Here is a 22,535-nt window from a genome sequence, read left to right on the forward strand (position 1 = left end):
GAAAATTTTAAATTAATTTGAGGTTTCAAAGATTTTACAAAAAATCCGGCAGAGTGCCGGCTAAAAATGGAGAAAACAGTTCTTCGGAACCAGTAGAAAACACTTCCAATAATTGTTCAAATCCACAACTCCAATAATTGTTCAAATCCACAACTCCAGATATGTCATCAATTCTCAACACATTCTCATCCATTTCTCAAAAATTTCAATCATTCAATTCACATCATATTTATACTCAAATTATAAGCAAATACTCAAATTTTATTTATGAACACAAATTTACAGATAATTATATTAATACAAAATTACATTACATAAGTTGCAACTATACATGATAAAATAAAAGATTAATTACACAGTTTACAAAAATTTCAAAATACAAAAATATAATCTAGTGTCCTACCAATGCACTGTAGCTGTGAGGTGACACAGGACACTCGCAGATCTGATCCTCACCCGGACTGGGGTCTACTGGAATCACGCTCTGTATCTCCAGTACCTACGTGTGGCAAAAGCAACGCGCTAAGCAATACTGCTTAATGGTGCCAATAATAAAATAAAAAGAACTAAAAAGAAATAAACATGCAGTGTATATGTTGATTTCTCATACGGACAATTTTTTTTTTTGGTAATTATTTGTAGTATTATTTATTTGGTACTTTTTATATCAATAATTGATTAAAATTTATCAATATTTATTTTTGGTTGCCCAAGTAACCTATACCAGTTGACTGGACTGGATAACGGGTAAACTAGCACTGGGTACTAAGTACCTCGGGCCGTCACACCGTCGGTCACAATGTGTCTCCCGGTGTGCAACAGAACAGCTAATAAGCTGTAATAAGTATTAGGCACAAGGCCAAGTATCACAATAAGGTCAGAATGGCTAAAAGCCATAAAATCACATAATGGCCATTTAAGCCATGAATCACAGAATGGCATGATGCCATATGCAGTACTGCTAATAGAACCCTATTGGCATGCCAACCTATCCAACCCAATCACACTAGGCCTACTAGGGCATTTAACATTTTTAATTATGCAATTCTTTGAAATTGAAATTTAATTATTACTATTCATTCCATTAGTTAACTAAAATATTGACTTTTTCATAGACAATAGGTATATTGGTTCTAATATCACCAACATACCACATTTTGCATTCTAAAATTGTTGGCATTGGTTGCTAATACCATTATAAAGCTTAGTGTTGGTTATTTTAAAATTTTCAGATTTCAAGCACTAAGTTTACTGTTCTATTGGTCATTTGTACAATAGGAATTTGACAAAATTCTCTTCATGAAAGTTGTTCCTTTATGTGTCTTCTTTAATTTCCTTTTTGAATCACTCCATTTGGAGTTTTCTAGCTCAAGATATGCCAATTTGAATAAGGCTGGCCGGATTGGTATCTGCCCAGAATTTCTGGGCAGAATCCCATTCTGCTAGATTTGATAGTTCTACTTTGGCTAACAATTTCATTTGGTTAAGTCCAGAATTAGAGTTTGTTGTACAGGAAAGTTGTTGTAAATTGTCTAAGCTTTTCATTGATATAAATTTCAGGTCAATTGGACCTTTCTACATTGAGTTATGACCAAATGAATGAATAACTTTCATTTGGTCATTTTGCCCAGCCAGAATGTATACCACCTGGATTATGTTAATTTTTAGGGCTGCTTGGTTTTCTAGGACAAGTTCCTTCATCAAAGTTGTTGAATTTTGTGTCTAATTTAACCTCCAATTGGCCTTGCACCAATTGGAGTTACCTAGCTTGAGTTATAACCCTAAGAGTACACTGGACTCATAAGGTCTAGAATGCACACTTAGGGCAGTCCACTTCTTTACCTTACTTAAGGTCACAATTCACTCAATTTCCTGTTCAAACTACAACAAATGGTCATTAATTGACCAATTAAACACCAATGGGGTATCAATTCAAACAAACCCTACTTAGCTCAAAACCCTAAATTTCCAAGTTTTGAATTCTTGCATTTCTACTCATAAATCAAGTCCTAACCTTGAAATTCATATCAATGGCAGCCTAAATACCACATTTATTCAATGGAAACAATCAAAACTCTACCCCTCACATGGCTACCGAAAATTGAAGGACATCAATCATGCAGAATTTGTTTAATTTCTCTCAAATTCACACTCAATTTACACTCCCAAAGATGCATACATAAAATTTTAAAGGGTTAATTGACACTAACCTTGTTGTGTGCCACCCCAAGCTTGACAAACTCCTTTGTTTTCACTTCTTTTTGCTGCCCAAGCCTTGCTCTAGTGGTTATGACCAATTTTTGTGAAGGGAAGATGGGGTTCTATGGTGGAATGAAAGGGGAAATCAAGCTTACAATGAAGCTTTAATGGAGGTTGAGAAAAGTGGGAGAGAGAGCTGCCGAAAATTGAAGGAGATGAGCAGAATGTTTTTTTCATTTTTTTAGTCTAATTTTGTGATACTTATCCCTTTTAATTGGCTTGGTTAATTCCCATTGGTTAGGGTCTAATTTCATTCATTTATGACATCATGTTGATGTCATAAATGTGAGTTTTATTTTATTTCTATTTCTTTTCTTTTCTACCCTTTTTTTTGTAATTTTCATTAATTTTTATTCATATTTTATGTCATAATAATTATTTATTAATTGGACAAGTCGGTCAATAATCATCTCTAAAGACGAAATGACCAAAATGCCCTCCGTTTGGCTTATTGAGCCAAAATCGTCTGTACCGATCTAAAAATTTTTCTAAGCATTTTCTTGGCATTCTAATGCCATCAAAACCTCAATGACTCTTCTCTGGAGTCCCAAAAACTATTTCACGAATTTTCCTCCGGGATTAGGGCTTCTAGCTGTGAAGACAGCAACTTTCCACTGGGTTACCCATCGCTAGGGCACCAGCTCATTTAACTTGGTTGTATTTTATATCTAAAATTTTTCCTTAATTTTTCTTACCATTATTTGAGTTATTTATGACTCCTTACTCTAGTCTAGATATAGTTCCAGATATTTTGGCTGTCCGGACTGACACCGATCATCAGAACAGTAGAATGTACAGAATGGCTACAGTGAGGGTGTTACAAGAAAGGTCCCTTAGGCAAATCTCACATTGGCAAAGCACGAAGATGGTCTTAGGTTCAAAAAGTAGTGATATATAAAATGGGGAAACTAATCACTAGAGGCGCCTTTTGGTGGAATGGCCTGGAGAGTTGGAAGAACTCAAGGGTTAAGCGTGCTCGCTTGAGAGAAATCCCAGGATGGGTGACCTCCTGGGAAGTTCTCCATTCCACCTATGGGACAAAACCGTAAGGCTTATGGCCAAAGCGGACAATTCCTCTAGTGGTTGGAGCCGATCGTTACATATCACAGGAAAAGTACATTCACAATGTACTTCGAAGGTTTAATATGGATCAAGCAAAAGTGATAAGCACTTCCTTTGCTACTCATTTCATGTTGAGTGTGAATCAGTATCCTTCAACAGATAAAGAGAAGGAAGACATGCAAAAAGTTCCTTATGCATCTACTATTGGTAGTTTGATGTATGCAATGGTTTGCATAAGACGAGACATAGCTTATGCTATTAGCACAGTCAATTATTTTCTTTCTAATCCAAAAAGAGAACATTGGGATGTAGTAAAGTGAATTATGAGATATCTTCAAAATACTTCTAATTTAAAGTTTTGTTTTGGAAGTGAGAAGCCTACTTTGATTAGTTATGCTGATTCTGACATGGCAGGAGATATAGACTGAAGGAAGTCCATACGGTTATCTAATCATACGTAGGTAGAGCTGTGGCTTGGTAATCCAGATTACAGAAGTGAGTTGCTTTGTCTACCACAGAGGCAGAGTTTATTGCAATGATAAAGGCATGTAAGGAGCTACTTTAGATGAAAAGATTTCTGCATGAGCATGGGTTCGCACAGGAAAGGTATTGTTATCCCCTACTTTGTGATAGCCAGAGTGCTATTCATCTTAGTAAGAATTCAAGTTTCCATGCTAGATCAAAGCACATTGATGTGAAGTATCACTGGATATGGGATATTCTTAATGATAAGTTACTAGAACTTGAGAACATTCACACTGATGATAATGCTTCTGATATGTTGACAAAGGCTCTTCCAAGAGGGAAGTCAGAGGCCTGTTGACTAGGGGAGAGTATTTGGTTGGTTTGATTCCAAACCAAACCAAATAAGAAAAATTGAAAAACTGAATCATCTAAAAATTAAGACTGAACCAAACCGATGATGGAGAAATAACCTAACCAAACCAAACAGATAAAATATTGGTTCGGTTCGATTTTGTTTAAACTAATCGAAGCTATCAAATATTCAACATCAATATGTCGTAATACATAAAAAATCAATTCCTGTTATACATCTATGAATCAAATATCATTCAAATGCATAAAAATCCATACAGTAATATATAGATTTCCAGAAAGAATTACAAATGAGGCCAGAATATTGCAAAATTATAACAATATGAAATAGAAGAAAAACAAGCAATACAAATTTAAGAATTTAATAATTGCAGCTACACACCCGAGCAATTATCCATACAAGCAATATGAATTTTTGATTATGAGATTCTTTGAACATAAATTGCATAACCAAGAATCTAAGACCCAACCAAGCAATCAAGTAGAAATTTAGGACAATATCAACAAAAACACAGCAGCAAAAAAAACAAGTCCAATGCTAACTTTACATGGAAAACCTCCTCAAATTTAAAGGAGCTAAAATCATGGAGCAATAAATAATACACTATCAACAAAACTAGAAATACAAAAGTTCATGTCTAGCAATTAATAACTAGAGGAATACATAATTTCCCACCACAAAAATTACGTCAACATCTCCCAACAATTAGCCATTGATAAACAAAATCAATGAACAAAGCAACAAGTGAGAATTGAAGAAATATCACCAAAACAGAGGGTAGAAAATCATGGACCAAAACAAAAAGCTAGAGATCTAGAAATATCACCAAAATAGAGTGCAGAAAATGGACCAAAACATCAAGTTAGAGATCTAAAATCCCATTTCCATGATTCACAATGAAAAACCAGATGTTGGAAACTTACAGACCAAATTTGAGCTCAATCCAACAATAAAAAAACTCGCAAAACTCAGACAAGTGTATAGTAAGCTATCCACTTAAAAAAATTGCAGAAAATTCTACACTTCTTACTCTCTCTTTGTTCTATATTTTCTCTCAAAAATCTACAAGTTTTTCTTTCCTTTTATATTAATAGTTAGGACCACTCATAACGACAATAAAACCCAAAAAATTAAATGCATTCACAATTATGCCACACATGGGCTTGGGGCATCCTCCAAATTGGAAGGAAACCCAATCCAACAAATCCCAAACCCATATAGATTCATATCCATCACTCCTCTCCACTTTTCTCATCTCCCTCCTCCCTTGTTGTCATTGCTAAGAATAGTTATCTGCCATTCTTGATTCTTAAATCATTATTGTTTCTCCACCCTCCCAGCCTTCCTTGCGAATTGCCAATGGACTCACCCATACCCAATCTTGACCTGTTGGTCTCGTGGCCTCCTGTTCACACATATTTATGAGCCCACACTTGTCGCCCAATTGTGGCCTCTCAGTGCTAGGGGTGGGCAATTACGGTTACAGTTATGGTTTTAGTTCTGATTCGGGTTTTAGTTCTTAAAATAATTTTATACAATTATTTTCACAATTTATTATGTAACATATCTTTTAGCTATTTCTAAATTATATAATCTTTAAGTATAAGGTACATATATAATTTATGTATAATAGTACAAGTATATTATATAATATACCTTTTAGCTATTTCTTAATTATTTAATCGTTAACTATAAGATGCATCTATAATTATGAATTAAGCATATATATAATAATAGTTTATTATAATTAAGAATTATAAGGTAATTTAATGCATTTCTATAATATAATATCTATAATCTATCTATCATATATATAAATATTTGAGGGGGTGGGGGGGACATTAGGTTTGCCAAAAATACCCTTTATTCTTCAAATTGATTGCAATATTTTTTTTTATTATTTAAATTAATCTTATAGTTTATATAAATTTAAGATTCTTAGTCCTACTTATATATAATTTCAAATAAATATAAAATTTATAATAAGCTATTGTATTATTTACAATTATATTATTATTATTTAAATATTAATTTTAGAGTTTAAATAAATTTAAAATTTTTAGCTTGTCCTACTTGTACTTAACTTCTTAATTAAAATTTTTTATTGTAAGAATTAAGTAAACTAAGAAATTCTTATTTAAAAATAAAATTCATGCCTTCGATTGTTTTAAAAAATTACCCATTTTAAAAAAAAAATTAACAAGAAAATAGAATTTATAAATTCTTTTTTAATTAAAACTAACTTTCATATACAAAATTATATGCTTATGCTTCTCAAAGATTAAAGCCCTAAACATTTTATTTAATTAATTATTTATTTATTTTGTTCAATTTCTAAGTAGTCAAAATTCCATTGAGTTTATCATCATCTTGCAACTAGATACATTAGAAAAAAAAAAATCTTCCAGTAATAGGGATCTTGATTTTGTGAAAGCTGCTGGTGAATTTAATGTAGATATGTCTAAGCTTTTTCTCTAGCTCAGATTTGATTATGAGACACATCACAAGATATATTTAGTGTATACAAATATTAAGCCTATTACAATTAATATCATTGCCATCGTTTATGGGCTGTGATTTTATTAATTTCTAGGTGTGTGCTATCTGGTCAAATTCTTAGTGTATTTTATTTTTGAATTTATTTGATGGTAGTAACCCTAAATAATTTAGGGTGAAATTTTATTTACCTTGGCCTTTCTTATTTTTTCTGTAATTTTTATAATATCTATAAGTTCTTATACATTTCTACAACGTAGTTATGCAATTTTATAAATTCTTTGCTATTCTCTTTGCTTTGAGAATTAAAGGCCGATGGTGAAAGCATCATAAAATGCAACCCTCTAATATTTTATCCTTTCATCAATTATCATAATCATTGAAAAATTATAAATTGCACTTTTTATCAAACAAAAATTAATATTTTTCTTTATTTTTGAATAAATTATATATTTTATTAATTTAAATAATAAGAAAAAATATACTAAAAGGTCAATAAATCATAATCAATATTTATTGTAGTATTTTTTAGTTGTGAGGTAGAAGATTAGTTTTTAGAAAACTTCATTTAGAGTTTGAAAGTTAAAAAGTTAAAGAACCATAGAAAAACTAAACAATGTTGTAAAAGTTTAAGTATGTGTACAGATATCTTTAAATTAATTAAAATTTTAAAATCATTTATAATTATTATAACAAATAGTAACTAAAAATTTTGACTCTATAGGAATAAAATAAATAGAAAGAAATTTTTATACTACAAAAAATTGGATTTTTTTGACTTCAAATATTTCATTTATTTTCATAATTGGTAATAAGACTAATTTTAAATATTGAATTTGATAAAATTATTATTCATAATAGAAATTTTTAGAAATAAATTAAAAAAATTGGCCACTAAAACAAAAATATTAATAATTTAAATACATATGAAAAAAATTAAAGCTTTATATCTAATTATTTAAAATAAAAAGGAGAATCATTTAAAAAAATAAATCATGTCGGTATCACGATATGTCAAGCACAAAATACAAGTTAGCTTCTTTCATTATTAAGCTCATTGATAAACATGATTTACGTGGCCAATAACCATATCTTAAACACAATGTGATTAATTTAGTTTTTAATTTTTAAAATAATATCATATATTCAGAATTAATTAGATTAATTATAACAAATAAAATTTCATAAAAATATAATCTTATTAAATTAACAAACATTATTATTTATAAAATTAATTAAAATAATATTAACATTAATATTTTAATTTAAATAATTAAAATTTAATATTTATAAGATATAATTAAAATAATTATAGTTTTTTTACCTATAATCTATAATATATATAAAAATAGGAGAGGGGAATAATGAGATTTAAAAAATGCGCATGATAATTTGCTATTATAACGGCCCTGCTCCAACCACTAGAGGAATTGTCCGCTTTGGCCCGCTCCCATCTGGAGCCTCACAGTTTTGTCCCATAGGTGGAATGGAGAACTTCCTAGAAGGTCACCCATCCTAGGATTTCTGTCAAGCGAGCACGCTTAACCCCAGAGTTCTTCCAACTCTCCAGGCCATCCCATAATATATCTAATAAATTACCAAACTTCGCCTATTGATAACCCATTAAAAATACTATAAGGGATTTTAAAACAAATTCAATTCATTTTATAGTTTTAAGTGATGATAAATAATTATTAGAGAGCTTTTAAATGAGGTTTATATCATAAATTGTAATTTGAATTAAGTTAGTATTGCTAAAATTTTACAGAAATTTTGGCAGAGTAACAGTTAAAATTCAAGAAAACAGTTCTTTTAAACCTGTGGAAAACAATTTATAAAAATATCATTCACAACCCAGTTCAATCAAATTTAATTCATCACATTGCTTTCCATCATTCCACAAATCATTTCTCATTCTCATCTCAAAAGGAGATAATAATTATTTATAAAAATCAAAGGAGTTCAGGTTACTACAATTTACATAGTTCATGTTACAAAGAAATACAATTACAATAATTATAATTTCAAAATGTTATACAAAACTTTTTATACAACTGCTCATCTGCCTTAATATACATATAGATCAATTTTATCAAAAAGAAAATTTCAAAGGGTATAACTGATATACTCGAGAATAGTCAAAATCTAGCTCTAATCCTCGCTACAAGCAGCTCACTCTGCTGCTTTATCTATCTCCTTACCTGCGACAGCATAAACAAGCTATCGCTGAATGGTGAACTCAGTAGTGCACAACTTAAAAATTTTAAAGCTCAATATAAATCATAATTCACCAAAACTTAATCAATCATAATGTTAAACAAATGTAAAATATTACAATATTTCTAAAATGAGGGAATCATTTAATAAAAGCAAATGTTTATTCTAAACAATCATAAAACACACATTTTTCTAAAAACCACACGTTTTAGAACATGACACAATTATCCAATTCATCCCAATAACCAAAGGCTAATGGGGAATACAAGGGCTAGCTAGCAAATATGAGTACTCATTCAATCCGTACTCAACTGGCAACACACCTCAACACTTCAACCAGAGAGGGAAAACAAATCCAATTCATCTCACTAGGAAAGCTAGTGAAGAATACAAATCACATAGTCATGTCAATTGTGGTTTCAAACTGTGTTCGAATAATTTCCTATTCATCAAATATATTTCATTCAAAATAATTACCCTAAAAAGGTTTAGCAATACTCAATATCTCAATTTAAGATTCTCAAGGCAATAAGAGTCATAAATCATTCACACAACTCATTCAAATCAATTTCAATTTGAAAAACAAAGAGATAGTATTAGTTGTGCACAAACCTCTTTATTCTCTTCTTACTTAGTTCAACTTTCTCTCTCCTTAGGAGGCTCCTTTTCCACTAAAAATATACAATGGAGATGTCTCAATACTCAATTTAACTACCACTAAGAGTCAATTAATTAAATGCCTAATGAATGCCTAAGTTACTTAAGCAATTTCAAAGAGTTTGGATTATGGATAGATTTATGCCTTAACTTTTGAACCCAATTTCAACCTAGTTCTAGTCATAATCTAGTGAGGCGTTCTTCATGAAAATTGTCCCTCTATGTCTTAGTTTTTTTTTCCAATTTGAATCACTCCATTTGGAGTTTTGTAGCTCTAGATATGGTCAATTTATCAAGACTGGTTCACTGACCCTTTGCTGTTCCAGAATCTGGCAGATTCTGGAACCTCATTTTATCCAGCCAATTGGACCAGCTACAGTTATATTTTGGCCTAATGTTCTTCATATGAGTTGTTCCCTTATGTGTCCTGGTCACACAGGTTCAAAATTCATAAATTTTTAAGTTATGTATGGTGAGTTATAGCAATTTAACTGACCTGGACTCATAAACCCTGTGCATCAGGATTTCAGGTTCAGGTCAGTGTTTTGCATTTCACATTTGAGGTCCTTATTCTCAGGATTTGGGTAAGGTTTCTAAACCAAAGTTGTAGCCCTAAGTCTTAGGTTTTCAGATCATTTTGGCTCATCCATTTGGAATTTTCTAGTGAAAGTTATGGTCTAATTACTATTCTGGGGTCAAATGGCTAAATTGGTTCCAATGCAGGAATTCTATATTGGGAAGTCCTGATTTCTCCTAACAATTTCCCTAAGTTCCTTTAGGATTTGGGTGCTGGCCAAAACATCAAAGTTGTAATTTTAGGTCTTATGAAGATTTTGGTTTTTGAATCACTACATTTGCACTTTTGTAGCCCAAGTTATGGTATTTTTTCCAAAACTGGTCGGATGGCCATTTATCCAGGATTTCTAGGTCAAATTTGGTTCTGGCAGATTTGTTGGACTAACTTTGCTTAGCAATTTGACCAACTTAGGGTCATTATTTGGGTTCATGATCTTCATAAGAAGTGTCTACTATGTTTTAGGTTTCCATTAATTCAAGAATCACCTACTTTGGAGTTTTCTAGTGTGAGTTATGCCTAATTGAAAATGCACTGTTCATTTGGTCAATTCTGGTCAAGTCCAGAACACCAATTCTGGATTCAAGCAAATTTTAGACCAATTATGGTCATTTTCTGGATAAGGTTTCTTCATGAAATTTGTGGCTTTAGGTCTTAAGTTTCATCTCCAATTAGCCTCACACCAATTAGAGCTATATAATTCAACTTATAATAATCTAAGTGGACTGGACTCAAGCTGTCCAGAATTCCAACTTAGGGTACACAACCAATTCATCATTCTCATCCCTCAATTCAACATCAATATACATTTATGGCACCTTATATGACCTTAATTTACCATTGCTAACCTCAATTGAGAGACCGACCACAAAACCCTAATTTCTCATAAACCCTAATCTTCCATCACCCAATTTCATGCAAAATTTCATGGAAATCATTACTCAACTCATCTATACATCACCATTCAAAAAAGAATTCATGTTCAATTTAATTCAACACACCAAAACCCTAATACCCCATGGCTGGCTGAAAATTACACTTAGGTTTCATGCAAAATTTTCAAGTTTCTTAAGTTATTTCTACATATTTGGGCTCAAATTCAATCAATATATATGAACGAAGCTTAAAAATCAACTTATCTTTAATTGACAATTTTTCAACTTCCCAATCTTCAATTCCTTGCTTCCAATCTTCCACTTAAGGTAAAATATCAACTTTTTATTGAATTGGCTAGGGGTTTTATGGTGTAAAATTAGGGTTTTAGGAGCTTTGTTTGGTTATCAATGGAGGAAAGTAATAAGGGAGAGAGAGAGGGATGGAGCTGACTTCTTTAGAAGGAAGAAGACAATGATTTAATTTTTATTCTTAGTCTTATTTATCAATAATTATCACCACAATTTTGATATTTTAAAATTATAATTTTTAATTGTGTCATTCCTATGTCATGATGATGTCATAAATCCACTTTAACTAAATTTTCATTCTTTCATTTTCTTTTCTTTCCCTACACCTCTTCATTTTTAATATCTTTTTCAATATTTTGATTTCACATATTTTAATGGACATTTAGGTCAAAAGTCACCTCTAGGAGTAAATTGACCAAAATGCCCCTCATTGGTTATAATCCATATTTTTAATGGTGTTTAATAACTCCTTGAGTTCTTATTCACTTATTTGAGTTTGTTCTCTTTTCTTTTCTATGGTTTTCTAGTTCCCAATAGTTTCACAATTATCCCTTGGCCTAGGGTGTGATGGGGTCCCACACGAATTTAGAGTTGCAACTGAGCTCGCACTCACTTCCCGGGTAAGTCATCCATCGCCGAGACCTCGGCTTATTTAACCCAATTGTGCTTCATTTCTTTTATTTTTATCCACCTTCATTTAATCTTTATCAATGTTATTTATAACTTCTCTATGTGATTTAAGTTTAACTCTAGACATTCTAACTATCTGGACAGACATTGGTTGCTGGAACAGTGGAATGCACAGGACTGCTTATTATGAGGGTGTTACAGCCTCGCCTCTAGCCGTAGATTATTTTCCCTTGTCGCACGGGATGTTACAAGCCCACCAGCTTCCGCCTGGTTCATCCCCGAACCACACATCTACTACAGGGGGTCCGGCTTTGATACCATCTGTAACGGCCCTACTCCAACCACTAGAGGAATTGTCTGCTTTGGCCCACCCATCTGGAGCCTCACTGTTTTGTCCCATAGGTGGAATGGAGAACTGCCCAGGAGGTCACCCATCCTAGGATTTCTCTCAAGCGAGCACGCTTAACCCCGGAGTTCTTCCAACTCTCCAGGCCATTCCACCAAAAGTTGCGTCTAGTTATTAGTTTCCCCCATTTTAATGTATTATTCGGTTCATTCTTGCCCCCCATTTGGATAAGGTCTCAAGTGAGGCCTAGCCTCTAGCCGTAGATTATTTCCCCTTGCCGCATGGGATGTTATAGCTATTATGATAATAAATTATTTATTTTATTTTATTTTAATTCAATAAAAAATTTGGATTAATCAATATATTTTAGTGAGATGAATCAATATAAAAAAAATCTTCTTTTGCATTTTATAAATCCTGTTTCTCTCTTAAAATGCTTGGAAAGTAACTTGATTGACTTGCTTGCCTTTTTTTTTTTTTTTCTCTCTTATAAATCCTGTTTCTCTCTTAAAATGTTTATTATTCTCTCAACTGAATCTATCATATTATTTTTCTTCTTCACACCTTTTTTTTTTCTTTTAATATCTCTTTAGATGATTATCTGTGAGTATTTTTATCGGTGGCATTCTATTATCTTCTTTTTCCGCTGGTAATCCCTCCTCCTCTTTCTCTGTTTTATATATATATATATATATCCGTTTAAGATGGATTCTAGACATATTTCTTTAGATGTATCATTATTGATATATTTAAAGTAAATAAATCTTTAAATTTATACTTATTGGCAGATATTAAATATACTGGTTGCTTTCGCTCTTTTAATGGAGTTATTATGTATTTCTATTGATATGTTTTTTCTATATACTAAATTGGTTTGCCTCCATCTTGTGTGGAGGGTTTGTTTTATTCTTTTATAAGTCTAATAGTGCAACCCATTCCTCTAATAAAATTAATAGTTAAAATTTTCTTTTATTCGCAATTAGTTTCTAAATAATCAGACCAAATAGTACATAGAAACGTCAAGCCACTTTGACGATTTATTTATTTTTGTCACACTCTGTTATGATAATTTGTATTTTATTTGTTATGACAATTTGTTCTATGTATGGTCTTTCCTACATGTACAATTTGTATCATTTGAATTTGACTAATGAAATTCTATTTTATTTAATTTTATTTTTGCTTTTACTTTGGCACAAAAGAGTTTAATACGCGTCTTATTTAAGGCTCTGGGAAAGAAATGACTTTAAAAGGAGGGAATGCTTCCTTTACACAGAGTCAGAGAAAGAAAATTTCTGAGAGGAAGAAGAAAAACCAGACATGGCTTCTCACAATTGTTGGTTTGAAAGGTTAGTATATTTACTGTTTAAATCAAGTTTAGAGCTTGCATAATTCATTAAACTAATGCAAACTTGTTCTGCTTAACTCTGTTTCTCTCTTGATTCTTCAATGACTGTAATATTCTTTAAAACTGATTTCTGCAGATTTTTATTTTCTTCTTCTTCTTCTTCTTCTTCTTCTTCTTCTTCTTCTTCTTCTTCTTTCTTTTTTACATTGATTAATTAGTATATTCATTGTTTAAATCAAGTTTACAACTTCTGAAATTCATTGAACTAATGCAAACAAGTTCTTCTTAACTCTGTTTGTTACTTGATCCTTCAATGGCTATAATATTCTTTAACACTGATTTCTGCACATTTTTCTTTTGCTCCTCTCCTCTTTTGTTGTTTACATTGATTAATTAGTATATATTCATTGTTTAAATCAAGTTTATATATTCTAAAATTCATTAAACTAATGCAATCATCTTCTACTTCAAATATGTCTCTTGATTATTCAGTGACTATCTATAATATTCTTTAAAACTGATTTCTAAACATTTTTCTTCTGCTCTTCTTCTTCTTCTTCTTCTTCTTCTTTTTTAACATTGATTAATAAGCACTAAGGCTATGCTTGTTAAATTAAAAAGTGTGTACAGTACACAGTCCAATAAGGCTATAACTTTTGATATTGTTTATTTACAATTTAATTTTTGATAGAATTTATTTAATAATTTCTTATTCATCCATTCTTAAATATTATTTTAAATGTCTAAATCCATCTAATTTTCTTTTTATTATCAACTTAATTGCACAGCATACGGTCTTTGTCTTTATAATATCAAGTTTAATTGTTCTTATCCAAGTGAAGTTCTAATCAAAGGAAGAAACTCCATTTGATACGCATAACATTTTTATGCTAATCTGTCTTATTAGCCTATTCATATACTCTACAATACTGATGGTTGAAGTTAACTTCCAAGTTCGTGATTCATACAATCCAATGATAGGCATAATTCGCCTATTGGGCATCTCTTTGGCTATAGTTTCACTTGTTTTTTTTCTTTGTCCTGTTATTGGGTGGATCACTTTTCTCTTTTGGGCTTTTGTCCTAGCAAAACTCACATATGACTCATATCAAGTACTCTATGAGCTACTTTGCCATGCAATTTGCTGGGTGCTTGTCTTGTTCAAAAGACTAATGGGATGCCACAATATAGATCATGAACTGGTTCAATTGCAATAATAATAAATTGAAGTGTGATAAATTAGTTAGACAAGAAGCGAGAATAGGGAGGGGGAGACATAATAAGGTGACGTGGAGGGAAATACAAATTTTAGATATTGTTGTTGGATATTGGTCCATATAACCAGGCACAACTTGTTTGAGATTAATACTTAATTATTGTTATTATTGTCTAACATATTGAGTGTTTTTGAAAATATTAAAAATAAAATACTCATTCAGTTATTTTCTCTCTTTTAGCTTTTAGTTGCAATTTTTTTAAGGCATAATTATTTATCTTTTCTAATAAAAACTTAATTTATAATTTCACAAAGGGTTTTAAAGTATAAAAATATAAGTAGAATGAAACCCAAATACATTGGGTAAAGCTTCAGAACAATAAAAACCCAACATTCAAATCTCATAACACCCAACATTCTTCTTCTTCCTATAGTACACTATGAGAGGGCTTAGGCCCATTAGAATTTTTATGTTTTGATTATATAACAAATTCAATATCTATTAATTAATTTCAATTTCACTCACATAACTTTTCGTAACAATATATATATATATATATATATATATATATATATATATATGATCAAAATTTTAATTGAATCTAATAAGAAATTACCTCATGAAAATTCAATTTATTCAATCAAATTTTTAATGGAGCCATGTGATTTAATGACCCAGATGTTAATTAATTAAAATTTTTGGTTTAAAAATTTTAAAAATATATCAATATAGATTTAAATTTTTATGTATTAAATTAAAATGAATATATTTTTATCAATCCATTTGAAATAAGATGTATATATCAATTAAATAAAATAAGATATTTAGGCTCCATTTATTTTATAAAAAATATTTTTTAGAAAATATTTTTCTCATTTTTTAATGTTTGGAGCACTTAGAAAAATGAATTAATGAAAAATATTTTTTTGTCAAAGGAAAAATTTTCTTGATCAAAGGAAAAACTAAATCATTTTCTATTTTCTAAATTATGATAATTTTATTAAAATATGAAAACATTTATATATACATTATATAAATACATACCATTTGTTTAACATTGCAACCAAACAATGGAAAATCCTTTCATATCCATGAAAAATATTTTTCATATATAAGTTATTTTATGTGAAACAAATAAAGTGTTAATATATATATATATATATATATATATATATATATATATATATATATATATATATATATATATATATATTAACATGAATAAGTAATATAGATTTTTTTAAATTCATATTATTTATAAATATTAAAAAAAATATTTAATAACATAATTTAATTTTTAAATAAAATTAAAATTATATTACAATCAAACAATAAAAAAATATTTTCATAGAGACATTTTCTTAACTTTATTTCCTTTCATTTCAAATATCAGATAATTTAGGACGTCTATTAACACCGGATACCAAGCTGTTACAGTTTATAAAAATCTTTATTTATTTACCAAAAAGTTTAGAAAGTGACTTTTGCAGTTTATCATTGAAATTATTAATGTGACGATGGATGCATTTTATTTTGATCATTCAATGGACATAATATTCTTTAAAACTAATTTCTGAATCTTTTTCTTTTGCTTCTATTGCTCTTCTTCTCTTTTCTCATTTATATTAATTATGCTTGCTTAAGTTTAAAAGTGTGTAAAATGCATAGTCCTCCAAAGCTCTAACTTTTTTTTTATATATAAAAATAAATTATTATTTAGTCTCTCAATTATATCAAAATTAATAACTTGATCTTATATTTTTAAAAAAACATGATTTACACCCTTACGTTTTATTTCTTCAACCATTCGTATTTTTTAAATTTTAGTATTATCTCTGTTATTATTCTCATTATTTTTTTTAGTCTAAATCAATTCTTGTAAAATTTTTACGATATTTTTATTACTTTAATCGTAAATTTTACTAACCTTAATAGAATTAGAAGTATGATAGATTTTATAGGAATAGAGATATAAAATTTAAAATGAATTTATAAATAAAATTTACAAAATTTTATGAAAATTTATTTGTTTAAAATAATTGCAGAAATTATTATTATTATTATTATTATTATTATTATTATTATTATTATTATTATTATTATTATTTTGTTTTCCCAGTGAATTTAGGAGTCTGGTTTCCTAGCGAAATTTGGAGTCAGATTATTACTTATTGTTTTGCTTCTCCATCAGACTTCTATCGCCGAAGATTCACATTATATACCCAAGAAAATATACAAGTTCTTTGTTCTTCTAGTATATCAATTCTTTGTTCTTTGTTTTTTATCAAGATATATAGAATGGATATAGATGATTTTCGATAGATTCTGGAGATTACGGGTGTTGACGTCTGGACTTTTATTGACACTGCGATATTGGTGGCTTCGTTGGATTTCGGGGCTGACTTGAAGCAGCGGAGAGATAAGATTGTTGAAATGCTATGCGCATTGAGCTCGCCTGGCCGATGTACGAGTATGGGCAGGATTAGTGATGGGCATGAAATGAGAGAAAACAGAAATGAAGCCAAAGGTGGAGATAGATGTCGAAGTGGGTCGATTTATGGAGATGAACATGAAGAAAACGATGATGAATTGGATCCATTTGCGGGATTGTTCGACGATAAGCAGAAGAAGATTTTGGAGATTATACAACATCTTGAAAATCCTGATCAGTCTCAAGATTCTCTGGTTGATTTGCTTCAAACTTTAGCAGATATGGATATGACCTTCGAGGCACTCAAGGACACTGGCATTGGAAGATATGTCAGTAGTTTGAGAAAGCATTCATCGGATGATGTTCGGAGATTAGTGAAGCAACTTGTCAGGAAATGGAGAGAAATTGTAGATGAATGGTTGAGGCTAAATCCTCAAGAAGAGCAAGCATCCTCTACTCTAACGGCTGATGGGAACTCCCCACAGCAGAAAATTTCCCGGAACCAGGTTCCTGATATTGCATACTCTCCAAATACTCACAAAGAGAGTTCTGATTCAGACAAGAAAACTTGTGAACCAGAAGGAAAGCCAAAACCGGTTCCTCGAAAAGAAGCTCCTCGTAGACCTACCCATCAATCAGTTTCTGTTTCTCACAATGTGCAGAGACAGAGAGAGCAGCAGCAGCAAAGAGAGAGAGAAGTTGATTATGAGAGGCTGGCCTCTGCAAGCAAGAGGCTTCAAGAGAATTACAAAGAAGCCTTAAATGCCAAGAAGCAAAGAACAATTCAAGTGATAGACATACATGATATTCCAAAACCCAAGATTGCCTTTTTTGCAAAGAACAAAGGTGGTGGTTCTCTGGGGCGGCGCTACTGATTTTGGCAGAAGGGTCTTTAATGTGCCGCTTATTCAGATCTTTTATATTTGCAATACCCTTAATGATGGTTTATATATTAAGGTTGAGGATGATGCGTTATTTTTGTAAGTTGGGTCGATTTTTTTAAAAGAAAATCATATTTGTGAACATGAAATTATTGCATTCTATGATAATTTGATTATTTTCCAATTTGATCTTTTAACATATTTGCCCTGAATTTTGGATATTAAAGCTCTTAAATTTTGGACATTTGCATGTTAATTTCCGCAGATAGTTCATGGCTACTTGCTTTTAAATTGCAATGAGAATTTGAGAGGTTTGGTCTTATGTAATTCTTGAAAATTTGCCAAGAACGTGTCAAATGAAATTGAAAAATCAGTAATATGTAATTCAATTTAGTTCATAAAAATTTTCATTTCAATTATATATTGAAGCTGATGCACAGCACTACAAAGGACACCACTTTTCCTAAATCTAGTTCGTACACTCCAGAATTTAGAGGAATAAATTGTTTTACGTAAGCATAAGTTGAGACTATATAGTAGCTTAACCATTATAGAAGCAAAAAGAATTCCACTTTTGTAGAGAAAAAGAAAAGATTTTATGGTAATTTGCAAGTGGCTTGCATGTTCTTTTCATACTTGTCCTTTATTTTCTTCAGCCTGTGTAAAATGTTGATCCTCATTTCACAAGCCAAACTCATGACAGATTATACACATTAGCTGCGAGATCACTCTCATTTGTGTTTGGAATCCATCATCTCACCACTCTGCAATGAGTCTAATACCCAATCTTTCAAGCACATTTCTCCTGTGGGCTTCTTCCTTGTAAATGTTTCCATCAACATGATTCCATAAGACGCTATTCCCTGTGATCCAGACTCTGCATATAACATAAAAAATGTAGAGAAATCATGAAAATCAAAACAAAATTGTAGTGAAGATATTCCGAAGAAAGTGCAACATCTACCAAGCTGTTTAACCTCTGTAGCATATCCAAGCAATAGGAATTAGAGTGCAACAATGCCTCAAGGTTTCCATTGGGCATGAACTCCATCACCAATGCTTTGACGTCAACATTGGCACAGCTGTTGATAATTTTGATAAGATTTCTGTGACGAATGCTTCAAAGAACTTCACATTCTGCGTCAAAACTAGTTGCAAATTGAATACCTTTACTGCAGCAGCCATACCAAGCATCCCTCTATATCCAAAAGTAGGTTACTTTCGTCTAATCCATTTGTAGCCTGCATGAGTTCCTGGTATGAAAACCTTCTATATGTTGCTATATGTAGCAAATCCAGTTGAGTAGAGAAAGGACTGTTCTCCTTTTTTCTTTGCCGCCTTGCCAGCACATATACAAGGGCTAGTACCAATATTGCTGAAGCTGTAGCCGGTAAAACATATTTCAGAAATCTTATTGAAGCCTAGCTGAGGAGCTCCGCAGGGTCCAAGATTGTGCATAAAAGAGCTGTTCCCAAGTCTGTCTTACAACAGACTAGAAGGAGAAATTCCTTGCAGAGGACCATTTACAATCTTGGCAATCACAGCAGAGAGTATGCTATTGGAGAGATCCAGGTGCTCCCAATTGAACCTGGTATAGGTCCTTGGAATTTATTATGTGCCAAAGAGAGATAAATTATCAACTGTTGGAGAGCACCGATCTCACTTGGAATACCACCAAAGAAATGATTCTTTGACAAGTCCATTTGATAAATGACCTCTAAATTTCCAATTCAGATGGCCACCTAGTGAATTTGATGACAAGTTAAAAACCAACATGTCCTCCTTAAGGGCATACTTGAAGTTAAATTATTGCTATCAAGCTGTTAGAGAGGTAAGATTCCCAAAGCAACTTGGTACTGACCCTAAGAGTCTTAACTCACCCAGATTGCTCAGATGACAGATCATTTGGAATGGAACCATATTGCCGCTAAGATAACAAATTTTAGACAAAATATTAAAAGGAATTCTCTTTGCTAATTTAGAGTATAGAGCAATTTCCACTGAACCCAAACTTGGCGAATTATCTAGCGGTTTGTAATCCATCGTTTTGGTTTCGAATCAAAACACCAAAGCATGGGATTCATCGATTTGACCTATTACTAGCAGCAGCTTCCGCAGAATCAAATCCAGATGGTAGTCAATTATCATTTATCACCATCAAAATACAAAATTGTTCTATACATACAGGAAATCCAAAGAAGCAAAGGCAAATTTACATTTTGCAATAAGCAGGGCAAAAGAAGGGTGAATAATATCAGTAATGAATACTAATTTAAGCAAATCAAGGAGAAGAAGAAGAAATCAGACAGATTTTCTACAAACCCAGATTTCAATTGCAAGGACATGAAGTTTGCACCATATGTTGTTGAAGAGACTCACACAGAGCCAGGGGGTATTGTTGCAATAGACGTCGGCATCCTTTTGTCATCCGATAGCTAGACCAAATCAACCAAATCTAGACCTCCGCTTCCAGTAGAACGAGTGGGTTTGGTTTAATTCTAAAAGAAGAAGAAGGCCATTTTGAGTAAGAAGAAGAAGAAGAGTTGCAATTAGCTGAGTTCAGTATATGAGGCTCTAGCAGTTAAGCACCGAGGCTCTGCTTGCTTAAGTTTCAACAGTGTATATAGCACAGTCCTATAATGCTATAGTTATTTTTTTTAATTCACATTTTTATAAAGAGAAAATTATTATTTATTCTTGTACTATAGAAAAATTAATGATTTGATTCTCATATTTTGAAAAACACATTAGCTAATTTATAAGTTTTGATTTGCACACTTTCCTTGCTTTGTCTATTTTGGTTAAACTTTTGCAATAATAGTAAACATTTTCGTCTTTGAGTTTTTATCATTGTAACCATTTTTATTCCCCAGTGTTTTTTTATTTTTTATTTTTATTTTTTTTATCATTGTCAATGCTTTTGTCCTTCATTGACCACGTTTTAGTTTCTTGGCATATAGTTAAATTGATTAAAATGAATAGAATGATCAAATAGTTAATGAAATCAAATATGAGGGAGTAAATAAAATAATCAAGTCATTAGTTACGACATAATTGAGGGACTAAATAATAATTTACCCTTCACATATCGATGACCATTGGTTTCTTTCCATTTTATTAACAATTGTCTTTTCATCCAAATGAAAAATTATTACTTCTAAGAAAATTATTATTTAAACCTTCTATTTTAATGAAATAATTACTTGAGCCTCCAATTTAAAAAAAAAAATAGTTTGTCTCTATATTTTTGTACTGTTTAATATTTAATTTCTCCATTCAGTTTAATTTAAGTATGTTGTTAGTCAATATATAATATATTACTTCTAAATTTGAAAATTTTATATAATTGAATCTTTTTATATAGTTTATTTATGATTGAATTTTTTTATAGAATTAGTTTAATAATTTTCTCATTCATCCATTCCTGAACACTTTTTTCAAATATGTCTAAATCCAAGTAAAGTTTCAATCAAAGAAAGAAACTCCAGTCGAGACACATAATAGCTTTATGCTAATCTATCTTATTAGCCAATTCATATCTGCTCGAGCACTAGTGGTTAAGTTAACTTTCGAGTTCGTGATTCTTACAATAATTATAGACATAATTTGCCTATTGGGCCTTCAATTAAATATAAAATTTTATAAGAAGCCATTATCCAATGGAGTCATTGTTGTCTGGTTCACTCCATGGTATTTATCTTTGCAAGGGAGCTCCCTAAGTGTCTCATTTGCTTTTTGTCGATGTTTGCGTTCTTTTTTTTTTTGTGGGCTACACTCAATGAAGGAAGTGAAATTTCTTAAGTACTATAGAGATATGAGTAGTTTTCGGGTTAGGAAGTGAATTTACAAAAGTCAGAGGTGTCTTTTAGTTTTAATGTGGACCAGCAATAAGAAGCTATCGTTGAGCCAAAGACTCAGTGGTGCACAACTTAAAGAAAATAATAATTTACACACTTCCAAAATCACAAATTTTCAAATTAAATCAATTAAATTATTAACACGTAGAAAATCATGCTTTATTTCTAAAGCCAAAAAATTCCTTAAATAAATCAAATTTCATTCCACAAATCATAAAACAAAATTTTGAAAAGTCACACAGCTTGATCATGATACAAATATCCAATTCGTCCCAATAACCAAAGGCTAATGGGGAATGCAAAGGCTAGCTAGCATAAATATATGAGTACTCATTCAATTCGTCCTCAGCTGGCACACACCTCAATACTTCAACTAGGGAGGGAATACAAATCTAATTCGTCCCACTAGGCAAGCTAGTGAGGAATTCAAACATATAGCTATGATACTGTAGTTTCAAACCATTTCAATATTTTTGCAAGCATAAAAAATATTCATCAATTCACATTCTTATTTCATTTCCTATAATTTCCCAAAATT

At 31.1% G+C, this 22,535-nt stretch overlaps 1 long non-coding RNA gene and 1 pseudogene across 1 annotated transcript; one reads left to right on the forward strand and one right to left on the reverse strand.

The window, feature by feature from the left end:
- Positions 1-17,123: 17,123 nt before the first annotated feature.
- On the forward strand, positions 17,124-18,134 carry LOC131173435 (probable mediator of RNA polymerase II transcription subunit 26c; annotated as a pseudogene).
- A 395-nt stretch (positions 18,135-18,529) lies between these two features.
- On the reverse strand, positions 18,530-20,705 carry LOC110667789 (uncharacterized). The gene is made up of 2 exons (XR_009143744.1): positions 20,463-20,705; positions 18,530-19,882 (listed from the first exon to the last, which is right to left on the reverse strand). It is a non-coding gene; the product is annotated as an uncharacterized LOC110667789 (long non-coding RNA).
- Between the last annotated feature and the right edge of the window lie 1,830 nt (positions 20,706-22,535).

The sequence above is a fragment of the Hevea brasiliensis genome, chromosome 14, assembly GCF_030052815.1.
Source record: "Hevea brasiliensis isolate MT/VB/25A 57/8 chromosome 14, ASM3005281v1, whole genome shotgun sequence".
Classification (NCBI taxonomy): Eukaryota; Viridiplantae; Streptophyta; class Magnoliopsida; order Malpighiales; family Euphorbiaceae; genus Hevea; species Hevea brasiliensis.